Source organism: Schistocerca serialis, chromosome 2, assembly GCF_023864345.2.
Source record: "Schistocerca serialis cubense isolate TAMUIC-IGC-003099 chromosome 2, iqSchSeri2.2, whole genome shotgun sequence".
Taxonomy (NCBI): Eukaryota; Metazoa; Arthropoda; class Insecta; order Orthoptera; family Acrididae; genus Schistocerca; species Schistocerca serialis.
This window is the reverse complement of record NC_064639.1, coordinates 911,993-935,453: the sequence shown is the minus strand read 5'-3', so window position 1 is coordinate 935,453 and position 23,461 is coordinate 911,993.

Genomic DNA, 23,461 nt, shown 5'->3' with positions numbered 1-23,461 from the left:
CCAACTTTAGTACACGAAGACTGACTCTTCTAACTGTCTATGTTTTGAACCCTTCCTGTGACACTAGTTATAGATTCCGATGCTTCACTTGAGCTTTACTGTATCCCTCTGACCTTCTTATTGACGATGAAACACCGAAATTGCATCGGAATTAAATAGAAAACTCACAATGCCGACTCAAGTACAAGAAGACTGACTTTTCTTACTGTCTATGTTTTGAACCATTCCTGTGACACTAGTTATAGATTCCGATGCGTCACTCCATGTTTACTGTATACCTTGGACCTACTTATTGACGATGAAACACAGAAATTGCATCGGAATTAAATAGAAAAGGCACAATGCCGACTTAAGTACAAGATGACTGACTCTTCTTACTGACTATGTTTTGAACCATTCCTGTGACACTAGTTATAGATTCCGATGCTTCACTTCAGTTTTACTGTATACCTTGTACCTTCTTATTGACGATGAAACACAGAAATTGCATCGGAATTAAATATAAAAGGCACAATAACGACTTAAGTACAAGAAGACTGACTCTTCCTACTGTCTATGTTTTGAACCATTCCTGTGACACTAGTTTTGGATTCCGATGCTTCACCTCAGGTTTAGTGTATCCTTCTGACCTACTTATTGACAATGAAACACAGAAATTGCATCGGAATTAAATACAAATAGCACAATGCCGACTTCCGTACAAGAAGACTGACTCTTCCTACTGTCTATGTTTTGAACCATTCCTGTGACACTAGTTATAGATTCCGATGCTTCACTTTAGGTTTACTGTATCCCTCTGACCTTATTGCCGATGAAACACAGAAATTGCATCGGAATTAAATACAAACGGCACAATGCCGACTTAAGGACAAGAAGACTGACTCTTCTTACTGACTATGATTTCAAACACTCCTGTGACTCTAGTTATAGATTCCGATGCTTCACTTCAGGTTTACTGTATCCCTCTGACCTTATTGCCGATGAAACACAGAAATTGCATCGGAATTAAATAGCAAAGGCACAATGCCGACTTAAGTACAAGAAGACTGACTCTTCTTAGTGATTATAGTTTGAACCATTGCTGTGACACTAGTTATAGATTCCGATGCTTTACTTCAGGTTTACTGTATACCTTGGACATTCTTATTGTCGATGAAACACAGAAATTGCATCGGTATTAACTAGAAAAAGCACAATGTCGACTTAAGTACAAGAAGACTGACTCTTCTTACTGTCTATGATTTGAACCATTCCTGTTACACTAGTTATAGATTCCGATGCTTCACTCCAGGTTAACTGTAACCCTTGAACCTTCTTATTGACGATGAAACGTAGAAATTGCATCGGAATTAAATAGAAAAGGCACAATGCCGACTTAAGTACAAGAAGACTGACTCTTCTTACTGACTATGTTTGAACCATTCCTGTGACACTAGTTATAGATTCCGATGCTTCACTTCAGGTTAACTGTATCCCTCTGACCTTCTTATTGACGATGAAACACCGAAATTGCATCGGAATTAAATAGAAAACTCACAATGCCGACTCAAGTACAAGAAGACTGACTCTTCTTACTGTCGATGTTTTGAACCATTCCTGTGACACTAGTTATAGATTCCGATGCTTCACTCCAGGTTTACTGTATACCTTGGACCTTCTTATTGACGATGAAACACAGAAATTGAATCGGAATTAAATAGAAAAGGCACAATGCTGACTTAAGTACAAGAAGACTGACTCTTCTTACTGTCTATGTTTGAACCATTCCTGTGACACTAGTTATAGATTCCGTTGCTTCACTTCAGGTTTACTGTATCCGTGTGACCTTCTTATTGACGATGAAACACAGAAATTGCATCGGATTTAAATACAAACGGCACAATGCCGACTTAAGTACAAGAAGACTGACTCTTCTTCCTGTCTATGTTTCAACCATTCCTGTGACACTAGTTATAGATTCCGATGCTTCACTTCTGGTTTACTGTATCCCTCTGACCTTGTTATTGACTATGAAACACCGAAATTGCATCAGAATTAAATAGAAAACTCACAATGCCGACTCAACTACAAGACGACTGACTCTTCTTACTGTCTATGCTTTGAACCATTCCTGTGACACTAGTTATAGATTCCGATGCTTTACTTCAGGTTTACTGTATACCTTGGACATTCTTATTGACGATGAAACACAGAAATTGCATCGGAATTAAATAGAAATGGCACAATGTCGATTAAAGTACAAGAAGACTGACTCTCCTTACTGTCTATGTTTGAACCATTCCTGTGACACTAGTTATAGATTCCGTTGCTTCACTTCAGGTTTACTGTATCCGTGTGACCTTCTTATTGACGATGAAACACAGAAATTGCATCGGATTTAAATACAAACGGCACAATGCCGACTTAAGTACAAGAAGACTGACTCTTCTTACTGATAAGAGTTTGAACCATTCGGGTGACAATAGTTATAGATTCCGATGCTTCACTTCAGGTTTACTGTATCCCTCTGATCTACTTATTGACGATGAAACACAGTAATTGCATCGGAATTCTATAGAAACTCACAATGCCGACTTAAGTACAAGAAGACTGACTCTTCTAACTGTCTATGTTTTGAACCATTCCTGTGACACTAGTTATAGATTCCGATGCTTCACTCCAGGTTTACTGTATCCCTTGGACCTTCTTATTGACGATGAAACACAGAAATTGCATCGGAATTATATAGAAAAGGCACAATGCCGACATAAGTACAAGCAGACTGACTCTTCTTAGTGATTATAATTTGAACCATTCCTGTGACACTATTCATATATTCCGATGCTTTACTTCAGGTTCTCTGGATACCTTCGACATTCTTATTGACGATGAAACACAGAAATTGCATCGGAATTAAATAGAAAAGGCTCAATGTCGACTTAAGTACTAGAAGACTGAATCTTCTTTCAGTCTATGTTTTGAACCATTCCTGTGACACTAGTTATAGATTCCGATGCTTCACTTCAGGTTTACTGTATACCTTGGATCTTCTTATTGACGATGAAACACAGAAATTGCATCGGAATTAAATATAAAAGGCACAATGCCGACCTAAGTACAAGAAGACTGACTCTTCCTACTGTCTATCTTTTGAACCATTCCTGTGACACTAGTTTTGGTTTCCGATGCTTCACTTTAGGTTTACCTTATCCCTCTGACCTTCTTATTGACAATGAAACACAGAAATTGCATCGGTATTAAATACAAATAGCACAATGCCGACTTCCGTACAAGAAGACTGACTCTTCCTACTGTCTATGTTTTGAACCATTCCTGTGACACTAGTTATAGATTCCGATGCTTCACTTCAGGTTTACTGTATCCCTCTGACCTTATTGCCGATGAAACACAGAAATTGCATCGGAATTAAATACAAACGGCACAATGCCGACTTAAGGACAAGAAGACTGACTCTTCTTACTGACTATGATTTCAAACACTCCTGTGACTCTAGTTATAGATTCCGATGCTTCACTTCAGGTTTACTGTATCCCTCTGACCTTATTGCCGATGAAACACAGAAATTGCATCGGAATTAAATAGAAAAGGCACAATGCCGACTTAAGTACAAGAAGACTGACTCTTCTTAGTGATTATAGTTTGAACCATTGCTGTGACACTAGTTATAGATTCCGATGCTTTACTTCAGGTTTACTGTATACCTTGGACATTCTTATTGTCGATGAAACACAGAAATTGCATCGGTATTAACTAGAAAACGCACAATGTCGACTTAAGTACAAGAAGACTGACTCTTCTTACTGTCTATGATTTGAACCATTCCTGTTACACTAGTTATAGATTCCGATGCTTCACTCCAGGTTAACTGTAACCCTTGAACCTTCTTATTGACGATGAAACGTAGAAATTGCATCGGAATTAAATAGAAAAGGCACAATGCCGACTTAAGTACAAGAAGACTGACTCTTCTTACTGACTATGTTTGAACCATTCCTGTGACACTAGTTATAGATTCCGATGCTTCACTTCAGGTTAACTGTATCTCTCTGACCTTCTTATTGACGATGAAACACCGAAATTGCATCGGAATTAAATAGAAAACTCACAATGCCGACTCAAGTACAAGAAGACTGACTCTTCTTACTGTCGATGTTTTGAACCATTCCTGTGACACTAGTTATAGATTCCGATGCTTCACTCCAGGTTTACTGTATACCTTGGACCTTCTTATTGACGATGAAACACAGAAATTGAATCGGAATTAAATAGAAAAGGCACAATGCTGACTTAAGTTCAAGAAGACTGACTCTTCTTAGTGATCATAGTTTGAACCATTGCTGTGACACTAGTTATAGATTCCGATGCTTTACTTCAGGTTTACTGTATACCTAGGACATTCTTATTGACGATGAAACACAGAAATTGCATCGGAATTAAATAGAAAGGGCACAATGTCGACTTAAGTACAAGAAGACTGACTCTTCTTACTGTCTATGTTTTGAACCATTCCTGTGACACTAGTTATAGATTCCGATGCTTCACTCCAGGTTTACAGTAACCCTTGGACCTTCTTATTGACGATGAAACACAGAAATTGCATCGGAATTAAATAGAAAAGGCACAATGCCCACTTAAGTACAAGAAGACTGACTCTTCTTACTGACTATGTTTGAACCATTCCTGTGACACTAGTTATAGATTCCGATGCTTCACTTCTGGTTTACTGTATCCCTCTGACCTTGTTATTGACTATGAAACACCGAAATTGCATCAGAATTAAATAGAAAACTCACAATGCCGACTCAACTACAAGACGACTGACTCTTCTTACTGTCTATGCTTTGAACCATTCCTGTGACACTAGTTATAGATTCCGATGCTTTACTTCAGGTTTACTGTATACCTTGGACATTCTTATTGACGATGAAACACAGAAATTGCATCGGAATTAAATAGAAATGGCACAATGTCGATTAAAGTACAAGAAGACTGACTCTCCTTACTGTCTATGTTTGAACCATTCCTGTGACACTAGTTATAGATTCCGTTGCTTCACTTCAGGTTTACTGTATCCGTGTGACCTTCTTATTGACGATGAAACACAGAAATTGCATCGGATTTAAATACAAACGGCACAATGCCGACTTAAGTACAAGAAGACTGACTCTTCTTCCTGTCTATGTTTCAACCATTCCTGTGACACTAGTTATAGATTCCGATGCTTCACTCCAGGTTTACTGTATTCCTTGGACATTCTTATTGACGATGAAACACAGAAACTCCATGGGAATGAAATAGAAAAGGCACAATGCCGACTTAAGTACAAGAAGACTGACTCTTCTTACTGATAAGAGTTTGAACCATTCGGGTGACAATAGTTATAGATTCCGATGCTTCACTTCAGGTTTACTGTATCCCTCTGATCTACTTATTGACGATGAAACACAGAAATTGCATCGGAATTAAATAGAAACTCACAATGCCGACTTAAGTACAAGAAGACTGACTCTTCTAACTGTCTATGTTTTGAACCATTCCTGTGACACTAGTTATAGATTCCGATGCTTCACTCCAGGTTTACTGTATCCCTTGGACCTTCTTATTGACGATGAAACACAGAAATTGCATCGGAATTATATAGAAAAGGCACAATGCCGACATAAGTACAAGCAGACTGACTCTTCTTAGTGATTATAATTTGAACCATTCCTGTGACACTATTCATATATTCCGATGCTTTACTTCAGGTTCTCTGGATACCTTCGACATTCTTATTGACGATGAAACACAGAAATTGCATCGGAATTAAATAGAAAAGGCTCAATGTCGACTTAAGTACTAGAAGACTGAATCTTCTTTCAGTCTATGTTTTGAACCATTCCTGTGACACTAGTTATAGATTCCGATGCTTCACTTCAGGTTTACTGTATACCTTGGATCTTCTTATTGACGATGAAACACAGAAATTGCATCGGAATTAAATATAAAAGGCACAATGCCGACCTATGTACAAGAAGACTGACTCTTCCTACTGTCTATCTTTTGAACCATTCCTGTGACACTAGTTTTGGTTTCCGATGCTTCACTTTAGGTTTACCTTATCCCTCTGACCTTCTTATTGACAATGAAAGACAGAAATTGCATCGGAATTAAATACAAATGGCACAATGCCGACTTAAGTACAAGAAGACTGACTCCTCCTACTGTCTATGTTTGAACCATTCCTGTGACGCTAGTTATAGATTCCGATGCTTCACTTCAGGTTTACTGTATCCCTCTGACCTTATTGCCGATTAAACACAGAAATTGGATCGGAATTAAATAGAAAAGGCACAATGCCGACTTAAGTACAAGAAGACTGACTCTTCTTAGTGATTATAGTTTGAACCATTGCTGTGACACCAGTTATAGATTCCGATGCTTCACTTCAGGTTTACTGTATCCCTCTGATCTTCTTATTGACAATGAAACACAGAAATTGCATCGGAATTAAATACAAATGGCACAATGCCGACTTACGTACAAGAAGACTGACTCTTCCTACTGTCTATGTTTTGAACCATTCCTGTGACACTAGTTATAGATTCCGATGCTTCACTTCAGGTTTACTGTATCCCTCTGACCTTATTGCCGATGAAACACAGAAATTGCTTCGAAATTAAATACAAACGGTACAATGCCCACTTAAGGACAAGAAGACTGACTCTTCTAACTGACTATGTTTGAACCATTCCTGTGACACTAGTTATAGATTCCGATGCTTCACTTCTGGTTTACTGTATCCCTCTGACCTTGTTATTGACTATGAAACACCGAAATTGCTTCGGAATTAAGTAGAAAACTCACAATGCCGACTCAAGTACAAGAAGACTGACTCTTCTTACTGTCTATGCTTTGAACCATTCCTGTGACACTAGTTATAGACTCCGATGCTTTACCTCAGGTTTACTGTATATGTTGGACATTCTTATTGCCGATGAAACACAGAAATTGCATCGGAATTAAATAGAAAAGGCACAATGTCGACTAAAGTACAAGAAGACTGACTCTTCCTACTGTCTATGTTTGAACCATTCCTGTGACACTAGTTTAGGATTCCGATGCTTCAATTCAGCTTTACTGTATCACTCTGACCTTATTGCCGATGAAACACAGAAATTGCGTCGGAATTAAGTACAAAAAGCCCAATGCCGACTTAAGTACAAGAAGACTGACTCCTCCTACTGTCTATGTTTGAACCATTCCTGTGACACTAGTTATAGATTCCGATGCTTCACTTCAGATTTACTGTATTCCTTGGACCTTCTTATTGACAATGAAACACAGAAATTGCATCGAAATTAAATACAAATGGCACAATGCCGACTTAAGTACAAGAAGACTGACTCTTCTTACTGTCTATATTTTGAACCATTCCAGTGGCACTAGTTATAGATTCCGATGCTTCACTTCAGATTTACTGTATTCCTTGGACCTTCTTATTGACAATGAAACACAGAAATTGCATCGAAATTAAATACAAAAGGCACAATGCCGACTTATGTACAAGAAGACTGACTCTTCTTACTGTCTATGTTTTGAACCATTCCTGTGACACTAGTTATAGATTCCGATGCTTCACTTCAGGTTTACTGTATCCCTCTGACCTTATTGCCGATTAAACACAGAAATTGGATCGGAATTAAATAGAAAAGGCACAATGCTGACTTAAGTACAAGAAGACTGACTCTTCTTAGTGATTATATTTTGAACCATTGCTGTGACACCAGTTATAGATTCCGATGCTTCACTTCAGGTTTACTGTATACCTTGTTCCTTCTTATTGACGATGAAACACAGAAATTGCATCGGAATTAAATAGAAAAGGCACAATGCCGCTTAAGTACAAGAAGACTGACTCTTCTTACTGATAATAGTTTGAACCATTCCGGTGACAATAGTTATAGATTCCGATGCTTCACTTCAGGTTTACTGTATCCCTTGGACCTTGTTATTGACGGTGACCCACAGAAATAGCATTGGAATTAAATACAAAAGGCAAAATGCCAACTTTAGTACACGAAGACTGACTCTTCTTACTGTCTATGTTTTGAACCATTCCTGTGACACTAGTTATAGATTCCGATGCTTCACTTGAGGTTTACTGTATCCCTCTGACCTTCTTATTGACGATGAAACACCGAAATTGCATCGGAATTAAATAGAAAACTCACAATGCCGACTCAAGTACAAGAAGACTGACTTTTCTTACTGTCTATGTTTTGAACCATTCCTGTGACACTAGTTATAGATTCCGATGCGTCACTCCATGTTTACTGTATACCTTGGACCTACTTATTGACGATGAAACACAGAAATAGCATCGGAATTAAATAGAAAAGGCAAATGCCGACTTAAGTACAAGATGACTGACTCTTCTTACTGACTATGCTTTTGAACCATTCCTGTGACACTAGTTATAGATTCCGATGCTTCACTTCAGGTTTACTGCATACCTTGTACCTTCTTATTGACGATGAAACACAGAAATTGCATCGGAATTAAATATAAAAGGCACAATAACGACTTAAGTACAAGAAGACTGACTCTTCCTACTGTCTATGTTTTGAACCATTCCTGTGACACTAGTTTTGGATTCCGATGCTTCACCTCAGGTTTAGTGTATCCCTCTGACCTACTTATTGACAATGAAACACAGAAATTGCATCGGAATTAAATACAAATGGCACAATGCCGTCTTCCGTACAAGAAGACTGACTCTTCCTACTGTCTATGTTTTGAACCATTCCTGTGACACTAGTTATAGATTCCGATGCTTCACTTCAGGTTTACTGTGTCCCTCCGACCTTATTGCCGATGAAACACAGAAATTGCATCGGAATTAAATACAAACGGCACAATGCCGACTTAAGGACAAGAAGACTGACTCTTCTTACTGACTATGATTTCAAACACTCCTGTGACTCTAGTTATAGATTCCGATGCTTCACTTCAGGTTTACTGTATCCCTCTGACCTTATTGCCGATGAAACACAGAAATTGCATCGGAATTAAATAGAAAAGGCACAATGCCGACTTAAGTACAAGAAGACTGACTCTTCTTAGTGATTATAGTTTGCACCATTGCTGTGACACTAGTTATAGATTCCGATGCTTTACTTCAGGTTTACTGTATACCTTGGACATTCTTATTGTCGATGAAACACAGAAATTGCATCGGTATTAAATAGAAAAAGCACAATGTCGACTTAAGTACAAGAAGACTGACTCTTCTTACTGTCTATGATTTGAACCATTCCTGTTACACTAGTTATAGATTCCGATGCTTCACTCCAGGTTTACTGTAACCCTTGAACCTTCTTATTGACGATGAAACGTAGAAATTGCATCGGAATTAAATAGAAAAGGCACAATGCCGACTTAAGTACAAGAAGACTGACTCTTCTTACTGACAATGTTTGAACCATTCCTGTGACACTAGTTATAGATTCCGATGCTTCACTTCAGGTTTACTGTATCCCTTTGACCTTCTTATTGACGATGAAACACCGAAATTGCATCGGAAGTAAATAGAAAACTCACAATGCCGACTCAAGTACAAGAAGACTGACTCTTCTTACTGTCGATGTTTTGAACCATTCCTGTGACACTAGTTATAGATTCCGATGCTTCACTCCAGGTTTACTGTATACCTTGGACCTTGTTATTGACGATGAAACACAGAAATTGCATCGGAATTAAATAGAAAAGGCACAATGCCGACTTAAGTACAAGAAGACTGACTCTTCTTAGTGATTATAGTTTGAACCATTGCTGTGACACTAGTTATAGATTCCGATGCTTTACTTCAGGTTTACTGTATCCCTCTGATCTACTTATTGACGATGAAACACAGAAATTGCATCGGAATTAAATAGAAACTCACAATGCCGACTTAAGTACAAGAAGACTGACTCTTCTTCCTGTCTATGTTTCAACCATTCCTGTGACACTAGTTATAGATTCCGATGCTTCACTCCAGGTTTACTGTATCCCTCTGATCTACTTATTGACGATGAAACACAGAAATTGCATCGGAATTAAATAGAAACTCACAATGCCGACTTAAGTACAAGAAGACTGACTCTTCTAACTGTCTATGTTTTGAACCATTCCTGTGACACTAGTTATAGATTCCGATGCTTCACTCCAGGTTTACTGTATCCCTTGGACCTTCTTATTGACGATGAAACACAGAAATTGCATCGGAATTATATAGAAAAGGCACAATGCCGACATAAGTACAAGCAGACTGACTCTTCTTAGTGATTATAAATTGAACCATTCATGTGACACTATTCATATATTCCGATGCTTTACTTCAGGTTTACTGGATACCTTCGACATTCTTATTGACGATGAAACACAGAAATTGCATCGGAATTAAATAGAAAAGGCTCAATGTCGACTTAAGTACAAGAAGACTGAATCTTCTTTCAGTCTATGTTTTGAACCATTCCTGTGACACTAGTTATAGCTTCCGATGCTTCACTCCAGGTTTACTGTAACCCTTGGACCTTCTTATTGACGATGAAACACAGAAATTGCATCGGAATTAAATAGAAAAGGCACAATGCTGACTTAAGTACAAGAAGACTGACTCTTCTTACTGACTATGTTTTGAACCATTCCTGTGACACTAGTTATAGATTCCGATGCTTCACTTCAGGTTTACTGTATACCTTGGATCTTCTTACTGACGATGAAACACAGAAATTGCATCGGAATTAAATATAAAAGGCACAATGCCGACCTAAGTACAAGAAGACTGACTCTTCCTACTGTCTATCTTTAGAACCATTCCTGTGACACTAGTTTTGGTTTCCGATGCTTCACTTTAGGTTTACCTTATCCCTCTGACCTTCTTATTGACAATGAAAGACAGAAATTGCATCGGAATTAAATACAAATGGCACAATGCCGACTTAAGTACAAGAAGACTGACTCTTCCTACTGTCTATGTTTGAACCATTCCTGTGACGCTAGTTATAGATTCCGATGCTTCACTTCAGGTTTACTGTATCCCTCTGACCTTATTGCCGATTAAAGACAGAAATTGGATCGGAATTAAATAGAAAAGGCACAATGCCGACTTAAGTACAAGAAGACTGACTCTTCTTAGTGATTATGGTTTGAACCATTGCTGTGACACCAGTTATAGATTCCGATGCTTCACTTCAGGTTTACTGTATCCCTCTGATCTTCTTATTGACAATGAAACACAGAAATTGCATCGGAATTAAATACAAATGGCACAATGCCGACTTACGTACAAGAAGACTGACTCTTCCTACGGTCTATGTTTTGAACCATTCCTGTGACACTAGTTATAGATTCCGATGCTTCACTTCAGGTTTACTGTATCCCTCTGACCTTATTGCCGATGAAACACAGAAATTGCATCGAAATTAAATACAAACGGTACAATGCCCACTTAAGGACTAGAAGACTGACTCTTCTAACTGACTATGTTTGAACCATTGCTGTGACACTAGTTATAGATTCCGATGCTTCACTTCTGGTTTACTGTATCCCTCTGACCTTGTTATTGACTATGAAACACCGAAATTGCTTCGGAATTAAGTAGAAAACTCACAATGCCGACTCAAGTACAAGAAGACTGACTCTTCTTACTGTCTATGCTTTGAACCATTCCTGTGACACTAGTTATAGACTCCGATGCTTTACTTCAGGTTTACTGTATATGTTGGACATTCTTATTGACGATGAAACACAGAAATTGCATTGGAATTAAATAGAAAAGGCACAATGTCGACTAAAGTACAAGAAGACTGACTCTTCCTACTGTCTATGTTTGAACCATTCCTGTGACACTAGTTTAGGATTCCGATGCTTCAATTCAGCTTTACTGTATCACTCTGACCTTATTGCCGATGAAACACAGAAATTGCGTCGGAATTAAGTACAAAAGGCCCAATGCCGACTTAAGTACAAGAAGACTGACTCCTCCTACTGTCTATGTTTGAACCATTCCTGTGACACTAGTTATAGATTCCGATGCTTCACTTCAGATTTACTGTATTCCTTGGACCTTCTTATTGACAATGAAACACAGAAATTGCATCGAAATTAAATACAAATGGCACAATGCCGACTTAAGTACAAGAAGACTGACTCTTCTTACTGTCTATATTTTGAACCATTCCAGTGGGACTAGTTATAGATTCCGATGCTTCACTTCAGATTTACTGTATTCCTTGGACCTTCTTATTGACAATGAAACACAGAAATTGCATCGAAATTAAATACAAAAGGCACAATGCCGACTTAAGTACAAGAAGACTGACTCTTCTTACTGTCTATGTTTTGAACCATTACTGTGACACTAGTTATAGATTCCGATGCTTCACTCCAGGTTTACTGTATCCCTTGTACCTTCTTGTTGACGATGAAACACAGAAATTGCATCGAAATTAAATACAAAGGGCACAATGCCGACTTAAGTACAAGAAGACTGACTCTTCTTACTGTCTATGTTTTGAACCATTCCTGTGACACTAGTTTTGGATTCCGATGCTTCACTTTAGGTTTACTGTATCCCTCTGACCTTCTTATTGACAATGAAACACAGAAATTGCATCGGAATTAAATACAAATGGCCCAATGCCGACTTAAGTACAAGAAGGCTGACTCCTCCTACTGTCTATGTTTGAACCATTCCTGTGACACTAGTTATAGATTCCGATGCTTCACTTCAGGTTTACTGTATCCCTCTGACCTTATTGCCGATTAAACACAGAATTTGGATCGGAATTAAATAGAAATGGCACAATGCTGACTTAAGTACAAGAAGACTGACTCTTCTTAGTGATTATAGTTTGAACCATTGCTGTGACACCAGTTATAGATTCCGATGCTTCACTTCAGGTTTACTGTATACCTTGTTCCTTCTTATTGACGATGAAACACAGAAATTGCATCGGAATTAAATAGAAAAGGCACAATGCCGACTTAAGTACAAGAAGACTGACTCTTCTTACTGATAATAGTTTGAACCATTCCGGTGACAATAGTTATAGATTCCGATGCTTCACTTCAGGTTTACTGTATCCCTTGGACCTTGTTATTGACGGTGACACACAGAAATAGCATTGGAATTAAATACAAAAGGCAAAATGCCAACTTTAGTACACGAAGACTGACTCTTCTTACTGTCTATGTTTTGAACCATTCCTGTGACACTAGTTATAGATTCCGATGCGTCACTCCATGTTTACTGTATACCTTGGACCTACTTATTGACGATGAAACACAGAAATTGCATCGGAATTAAATAGAAAAGGCACAATGCCGACTTAAGTACAAGATGACTGACTCTTCTTACTGACTATGCTTTTGAACCATTCCTGTGACACTAGTTATAGATTCCGATGCTTCACTTCAGGTTTACTGCGTACCTTGTACCTTCTTATTGACGATGAAACACAGAAATTGCATCGGAATTAAATATAAAAGGCACAATAACGACTTAAGTACAAGAAGACTGACTCTTCCTACTGTCTATGTTTTGAACCATTCCTGTGACACTAGTTTTGGATTCCGATGCTTCACCTCAGGTTTAGTGTATCCCTCTGACCTACTTATTGACAATGAAACACAGAAATTGCATCGGAATTAAATACAAATGGCACAATGCCGACTTCCGTACAAGAAGACTGACTCTCCCTACTGTCTATGTTTTGAACCATTCCTGTGACACTAGTTATAGATTCCGATGCTTCACTTCAGGTTTACTGTATCCCTCCGACCTTATTGCCGATGAAACACAGAAATTGCATCGGAATTAAATACAAACGGCACAATGCCGACTTAAGGACAAGAAGACTGACTCTTCTTACTGACTATGATTTCAAACACTCCTGTGACTCTAGTTATAGATTCCGATGCTTCACTTCAGGTTTACTGTATCCCTCTGACCTTATTGCCGATGAAACACAGAAATTGCATCGGAATTAAATAGAAAAGGCACAATGCCGACTTAAGTACAAGAAGACTGACTCTTCTTAGTGATTATAGTTTGAACCATTGCTGTGACACTAGTTATAGATTCCGATGCTTTACTTCAGGTTTACTGTATACCTTGGACATTCTTATTGTCGATGAAACACAGAAATTGCATCGGTATTAAATAGAAAAAGCACAATGTCGACTTAAGTACAAGAAGACTGACTCTTCTTACTGTCTATGATTTGAACCATTCCTGATACACTAGTTATAGATTCCGATGCTTCACTCCAGGTTTACTGTAACCCTTGAACCTTTTTATTGACGATGAAACGTAGAAATTGCATCGGAATTAAATAGAAAAGGCACAATGCCGACTTAAGTACAAGAAGACTGACTCTTCTTACTGACTATGTTTGAACCATTCCTGTGACACTAGTTATAGATTCCGATGCTTCACTTCAGGTTTACTGTATACCTTGGACCTTCTTATTGACGATGAAACACAGAAATTGCATCGGAATTAAATAGAAAAGGCACAATGCCGACTTAAGTACAAGAAGACTGACTCTTCTTAGTGATTATAGTTTGAACCATTGCTGTGACACTAGTTATAGATTCCGATGCTTTACTTCAGGTTTACTGTATACCTAGGACATTCTTATTGACGATGAAACACAGAAATTGCATCGGAATTAAATAGAAAAGGCACAATGTCGACTTAAGTACAAGAAGACTGACTCTTCTTACTGTCTATGTTTTGAACCATTCCTGGGACACTAGTTGTAGATTCCGATGCTTCACTCCAGGTTTACTGTAACCCTTGGACCTTCTTATTGACGATGAAACACAGAAATTGCATCGGAATTAAATAGAAAAGGCACAATGCCCACTTAAGTACAAGAAGACTGACTCTTCTTACTGACTATGTTTGAACCATTCCTGTGACACTAGTTATAGATTCCGATGCTTCACTTCTGGTTTACTGTATCCCTCTGACCTTGTTATTGACTATGAAACACCGAAATTGCATCGGAATTAAATAGAAAACTCACAATGCCGACTCAACTACAAGACGACTGACTCTTCTTACTGTCTATGCTTTGAACCATTCCTGTGACACTAGTTATAGATTCCGATGCTTTACTTCAGGTTTACTGTATACCTTGGACATTCTTATTGACGATGAAACACAGAAATTGCATCGGAATTAAATAGAAATGGCACAATGTCGATTAAAGTACAAGAAGACTGACTCTTCTTACTGACTATGTTTTGAACCATTCCTGTGACACTAGTTATAGATTCCGTTGCTTCACTTCAGGTTTACTGTATCCGTCTGACCTTCTTATTGACGATGAAACACAGAAATTGCATCGGAATTAAATACAAACCGCACAATGCCGACTTAAGTACAAGAAGACTGACTCTTCTTCCTGTCTATGTTTCAACCATTCCTGTGACACTAGTTATAGATTCCGATGCTTCACTCCAGGTTTACTGTATTCCTTGGACATTCTTATTGACGATGAAACACAGAAACTCCATGGGAATGAAATAGAAAAGGATCAATGCCGACTTAAGTACAAGAAGACTGACTCTTCTTACTGATAAGAGTTTGAACCATTCCGGTGACAATAGTTATAGATTCCGATGCTTCACTTCAGGTTTACTGTATCCCTCTGATCTACTTATTGACGATGAAACACTGAAATTGCATCGGAATTAAATAGAAACTCACAATGCCGACTTAAGTACAAGAAGACTGACTCTTCTAACTGTCTATGTTTTGAACCATTCCTGTGACACTAGTTATAGATTCCGATGCTTCACTCCAGGTTTACTGTATCCCTTGGACCTTTTATTGACGATGAAACACAGAAATTGCATCGGAATTATATAGAAAAGGCACAATGCCGACATAAGTACAAGCAGACTGACTCTTCTTAGTGATTATAATTTGAACCATTCCTGTGACACTATTCATATATTCCGATGCTTTACTTCAGGTTTACTGGATACCTTCGACATTCTTATTGACGATGAAACACAGAAATTGCATCGGAATTAAATAGAAAAGGCTCAATGTCGACTTAAGTACAAGAAGACTGAATCTTCTTTCAGTCTATGTTTTGAACCATTCCTGTGACACTAGTTAAAGCTTCCGATGCTTCACTCCAGGTTTACTGTAACCCTTGGACCTTCTTATTGACGATGAAACACAGAAATTGCATCGGAATTAAATAGAAAAGGCACAATGCTGACTTAAGTACAAGAAGACTGACTCTTCTTACTGACTATGTTTTGAACCATTCCTGTGACACTAGTTATAGATTCCGATGCTTCACTTCAGGTTTACTGTATACCTTGGATCTTCTTATTGACGATGAAACACAGAAATTGCATCGGAATTAAATATAAGAGGCACAATGCCGACCTAAGTACAAGAAGACTGACTCTTCCTACTGTCTATCTTTTGAACCATTCTTGTGACACTAGTTTTGGTTTCCGATGCTTCACTTTAGGTTTACCTTATCCCTCTGACCTTCTTATTGACAATGAAAGACAGAAATTGCATCGGAATTAAATACAAATGGCACAATGCCGACTTAAGTACAAGAAGACTGACTCTTCCTACTGTCTATGTTTGAACCATTCCTGTGACGCTAGTTATAGATTCCGATGCTTCACTTCAGGTTTACTGTATCCCTCTGACCTTATTGCCGATTAAACACAGAAATTGGATCGGAATTAAATAGAAAAGGCACAATGCCGACTTAAGTACAAGAAGACTGACTCTTCTTAGTGATTATAGTTTGAACCATTGCTGTGACACCAGTTATAGATTCCGATGCTTCACTTCAGGTTTACTGTATCCCTCTGATCTTCTTATTGACAATGAAACACAGAAATTGCATCGGAATTAAATACAAATGGCACAATGCCGACTTACGTACAAGAAGACTGACTCTTCCTACTGTCTATGTTTTGAACCATTCCTGTGACACTTGTTATAGATTCCGAATCTTCACTTCAGGTTTACTGTATCCCTCTGACCTTATTGCCGATGAAACACAGAAATTGCATCGAAATTAAATACCAACGGTACAATGCCCACTTAAGGACAAGAAGACTGACTCTTCTAACTGACTATGTTTGAACCATTCCTGTGACACTAGTTATAGATTCCGATGCTTCACTTCTGGTTTACTGTATCCCTCTGACCTTGTTATTGACTATGAAACACCGAAATTGCTTCGGAATTAAATAGAAAACTCACAATGCCGACTCAAGTACAAGAAGACTGACTCTTCTTACTGTCTAAGCTTTGAACCATTCCTGTGACACTAGTTATAGACTCCGATGCTTTACTTCAGGTTTACTGTATACGTTGGACATTCTTATTGACGATGAAACACAGAAATTGCATCGGAATTAAATAGAAAAGGCACAATGTCGACTAAAGTACAAGAAGACTGACTCTTCCTACTGTCTATGTTTGAACCATTCCTGTGACACTAGTTTAGGATTCCGATGCTTCAATTCAGCTTTACTGTATCCCTCTGACCTTATTGCCGATGAAACACAGAAATTGCGTCGGAATTAAGTACAAAAGGCCCAATGCCGACTTAAGTACAAGAAGACTGACTCCTCCTACTGTCTATGTTTGAACCATTCCTGTGACACTAGTTATAGATTCCGATGCTTCACTTCAGATTTACTGTATTCCTTGGACCTCCTTATTGACAATGAAACACAGAAATTGCATCGAAATTAAATACAAATGGCACAATGCCGACTTAAGTACAAGAAGACTGACTCTTCTTACTGTCTATATTTTGAACCATTCCAGTGGCACTAGTTATAGATTCCGATGCTTCACTTCAGATTTACTGTATTCCTTGGACCTTCTTATTGACAATGAAACACAGAAATTGCATCGAAATTAAATACAAAGGGCACAATGCCGACTTAAGTACAAGAAGACTGACTCTTCTTACTGTCTATGTTTTGAACCATTACTGTGACACTAGTTATAGATTCCGATGCTTCACTCCAGGTTTACTGTATCCCTTGTACCTTCTTGTTGACGATGAAACACAGAAATTGCATCGAAATTAAATACAAAGGGCACAATGCCGACTTAAGTACAAGAAGACTGACTCTTCTAACTGTCTATGTTTTGAACCATTCCTGTGACACTAGTTTTGGATTCCGATGCTTCACTTTAGGTTTACTGTATCCCTCTGACCTTCTTATTGACAATGAATCACAGAAATTGCATCGGAATTAAATACAAATGGCCCAATGCCGACTTAATTACAAGAAGACTGACTCCTCCTACTGTCTGTGTTTGAACCATTCCTGTGACACTAGTTATAGATTCCGATGCTTCACTTCAGGTTTACTGTATCCCTCTGACCTTATTGCCGATTAAACACAGAAATTGGATCGGAATTAAATAGAAAAGGCACAATGCCGACTTAAGTACAAGAAGACTGACTCTTCTTAGTGATTATAGTTTGAACCATTGCTGTGACACCAGTTATAGATTCCGATGCTTCACTTCTGGTTTACTGTATACCTTGTTCCTTCTTATTGACGATGAAACACAGAAATTGCATCGGAATTAAATAGAAAAGGCACAATGCCGACTTAAGTACAAGAAGACTGACTCTTCTTAGTGAATATAGTTTGAACCATTGCTGTGATACTAGTTATAGATTCCGATGCTTTACTTCAGGTTTACTGTATACCTTGGACATTCTTATTGTCGATGAAACACAGAAATTGCATCGGAATTAAATAGAAAAAGCACAATGTCGACTTAAGTACAAGAAGACTGACTCTTCTTACTGTCTATGTTTTGAACCATTCCAGTGACACTAGTTATAGATTCCGATGCTTCACTTCAGGTTTACTGTATCCCTCTGACCTTCTTATTGACGATGAAACACCGAAATTGCATCGGAATTAAATAGAAAACTCACAATGCCGACTCAAGTACAAGAAGACTGACTCTTCTTACTGTCTATGTTTTGAACCATTCCTGTGACACTAGTTAAGGATTCCGATGCTTCACTTCAGGTTTACTGTATACCTTGGACCTTCTTATTGACGATGAAACACAGAAATTGCATCGGAATTAAATAGAAGAGGCACAATGCCGACTTAAGTACAAGACGACTGACTCTTCTTAGTGATTATAGTTTGAACCATTGCTGTGACACTAGTTATAGATTCCGATGCTTTACTTTAGGTTTACTGTATACCTTGTACCTTCTTATTGACGATGATACACAGAAATTGCATCGGAATTAAATAGAAAAGGCACAATGCCGACTTAAGTACAAGAAGGCTGACTCTTCTTAGTGATTATAGTTTGAACCATTGCTGTGACACTAGTTATAGATTCCGATGCTTTACTTCAGGTTTACTGTATACCTTGGACATTCTTATTGTCGATGAAACACAGAAATTGCATCGGAATTAAATAGAAAAAGCACAATGTCGACTTAAGTACAAGAAGACTGACTCTTCTTTCTGTCTATGTTTTGAACCATTCCAGTGACACTAGTTATAGATTCCGATGCTTCACTTCTGGTTTACTGTATCCCTCTGACCTTGTTATTGACTATGAAACACCGAAATTGCATCGGAATTTAATAGAAAACTCACAATGCCGACTCAAGTACAAGAAGACTGACTCTTCTTACTGTCTATGCTTTGAACCATTCCTGTGACACTAGTTATAGATTCCGATGCTTTACTTCAGATTTACTGTATACCTTGGACATTCTTATTGACGATGAAACACAGAAATTGCATCGAAGATAAATAGAAAAGGCACAATGCCGACTAAAGTACAAGAAGACTGACTCTTCTTACTGTCTATGTTTGAACCATTCCTGTGACACTAGTTATAGATTCCGATGCTTCACTCCAGGATTACTGCAACCCTTGGACCTTCTTATTGACGATGAAACACAGAAATTGCATCGGAAGTAAATAGAAAAGGCACAATGCCGACTTAAGTACAAGAAGACTGACTCTTCTTACTGACTATGTTCTGAACCATTCCTGTGACACTAGTTATAGATTCCGATGCTTCACTTCAGGTTTACTGTATACCTTGTACCTTCTTATTGACGATGAAACACAGAAATTGTATCGGAATTAAATACAAAAGGCACAATGCCGACTTAAGTACAAGAAGACTGACTCTTCCTACTGTCTATGTTATGAACCATTCCTGTGACACTAGTTTAGGATTCCGATGCTTCACTTCAGCTTTACTATATCCCTCTGACCTTATTGCCGATGAAACACAGAAATTGCATCGGAATTAAGTACAAAAGGCACAATGCCGACTTAAGGACAAGAAGACTGACTCTTCTTACTGACTATGTTCTGAAACATTCCTGTGACTCTAGTTAAAGATTCCGATGCTTCACTTCAGGTTTACTGTATCCCTTGGACCTTCTTATTGACGATGAATCACAGGAAATGCATCGGAATTAAACACAAAAGGCACAATGCTGACTTAAGTACAAGAAGACTGACTCTTCTGGCTGTCTATATTTTGAACCATTCCAGTGGCACTAGTTATAGATTCCGATGCTTCACTTCAGGTTTACTGTATTCCTTGGACCTTCTTATTGACAATGAAACACAGAAATTGCATCGAAATTAAATACAAAAGGCACAATGCCGACTTAAGTACAAGAAGACTGACTCTTCTTACTGTCTATGTTTTGAACCATTCCTGTGACACTAGTTATAGATTCCGATGCTTCACTTCAGGTTTACTGTATCCGTCTGACCTTCTTATTGACGATGAAACACAGAAATTGCATCGGAATTAAATACAAAAGGCACAATGCCGACATAAGTACAAGAAGACTGACTCTTCTTACTGTCTATGTTTCAACCATTCCTGTGACACTAGTTATAGATTCCGATGCTTCACTCCAGGTTTACTGTATTCCTCGGACCTTCTTATTGACGATGAAACACAGAAACTCCATCGGAATGAAATAGAAAAGGCACAATGCCGACTTAAGTACAAGAAGACTGACTCTTCTTACTGATAATAGTTTGAACCATTCCGGTGACAAATGTTATAGATTCCGATGCTTCACTTCAGGTTTACTGTATCCCTCTGATCTACTTATTGACGATGAAACACAGAAATTGCATCGGATTTAAATAGAAAACTCACAATGCCGACTTAAGGACAAGAAGACTGACTCTTCTAACTGTCTATGTTTTGAACCATTCCTGTGACACTAGTTATAGGTTCCGATGCTTCACTCCAGGTTTACTGTATCCCTTGGACCTTCTTATTGACGATGAAACACAGAAATTGCATCGAAATTAAATAGAAAAGGCACAATGCCGACTTAAGTACAAGCAGACTGACTCTTCTTATTGATTATAGTTTGAACCATTGCTGTGACATTATTCATAGATTCCGATGCTTTACTGCAGTTTTACTGGATACCTTCGACATTCTTTTTGACGATGAAACACAGAAATAGCATCGGAATTAAATAGAAAAGGCTCAATGTCGACTTAAGTACAAGAAGACTGAATCTTCTTTCAGTCTATGCTTTGAACCATTCCTGTGACACTAGTTATAGATTCCGATGCTTCACTCCAAGTTTACTGTAACCCTTGGACCTTCTAATTGACGATGAATCACAGAAATTGCATCGGAATTAAATAGAAAAGGCACAATGCCGACTTAAGTACAAGAAGACTGATTCTTCTTACTGACTATGTTTTGAAAAATTCCTGTGACTCTAGTTATAGATTCCGATGCTTCACTTGAGGTTTACTGTATCCCTCTGACCATATTGCCGATGAAACACAGAAATTGCATCGGAATTGAATACAAAAGGCACAATGCCGACTTAAGTACAATAAGACTGACTATTCTTACTGTCTATATTTTGAACCATTCCAGTGACACTAGTAATAGATTTCGATGCTTCACTTCAGGTTTACTGTATCCCTTGGACCTTCTTATTGATGATGAATCATAGGAATTTCATCGGAATTAAATACAAAAGGCACAATGCCAACTTAAGTACAAGAAGACTGAGTCCTCTTACTGACTATGGTTTGAACCATTCCTGTGACACTAGTTATAGATTCCAATACTTCACTTCAGGTTTACTGTATCCCTCGGACCTTCTTATTGACGATGAAACACAGATATTGCATCGGAATTAAATACAAACGGCGCAATGCCGGTTTAAGTACAAGAAGAATGACTCTTCTTACTGACTATGTTTTGAACCATTCCTGTGACACTAGTTATAGATTCTGATGCTTCACTTCAGGTTTACTGTATCCCTTGGATCTTCTTATTGAAGATGAAACACGGAAATTGCATCGGAATTAAATACAAAAGGCACAATGCCGACTTAAGTACAAGAATACTGACTCTTCTTAGTGTCTATGATTTGAACCATCCCTGTGACACTAGTTATAGATTCCGATGCTTCACTCCAGGTTTACTGTATCCCGTGGACCTTCTTATTGACGATGAAACACAGAAATTGCATCGGAATTAAATATAAAAGGCATAATGCCGACTTTAGTACAAGAAGACTGACTCTTCTTACTGTCTATGTTTTGAACCATTCCTGTGACACTAGTTATAGATTCCGATGCTTCACCCTAGGTTTACTGTATCCCTTAGACCCTCTTATTGACGATGAAACACAGAAATTGCATCTGAATTAAATCCAAATGGCACAATGCCGACTTAAGTACAAGATGACTGACTTTTCTTACTGACTATGTTTTGAACCATTCCTGTGACACTAGTTATAGATTCCGATGCTTCACTACAGGTTTACTGTATCCCTCTGACCTTCTTATTGACGATGAAACACAGAAATTCATCGGAATTAAATAAAAAAGGCACAATGCCGACTTAAGTACAAGATGACTGACTCTTCTTACTGTCTATGTTTTGAACCATTCCTGTGACACTAGTTATAGATTCCGATGCTTCACTCCAGGTTTGCTATATCCCTTGGACCTTCTTATTGACGATGACACAAAGAAATTGCATCGGAAGTAAATAGAAAATGCACAATGCCGACTTAAGTACAAGAAGACAGACACTTCCTACTGTCTATGTTTTGACCCATTCCTGTGAAACTAGTTATTGATCCGATGATTGACTTCAGGTTTACTGTATCCCTCTGCCCTTCTTATTGACGATGAAACACATAAATTGCAACGGAATTAAATACAAATGGCTCAATGCTGACTTAAGTACAAGCAGACTGACCGTTATTCTGTCTATGCTTTGAACCATTCCTGTGACACTAGTTATAGATTTCGATGCTTCACTTCAGGTTTACTGTATCCCTCTGACCTTCTTATTGACGATGAAACACAGAAATTGCATCGGAATTAAATCCAAAAGGCACAGTGC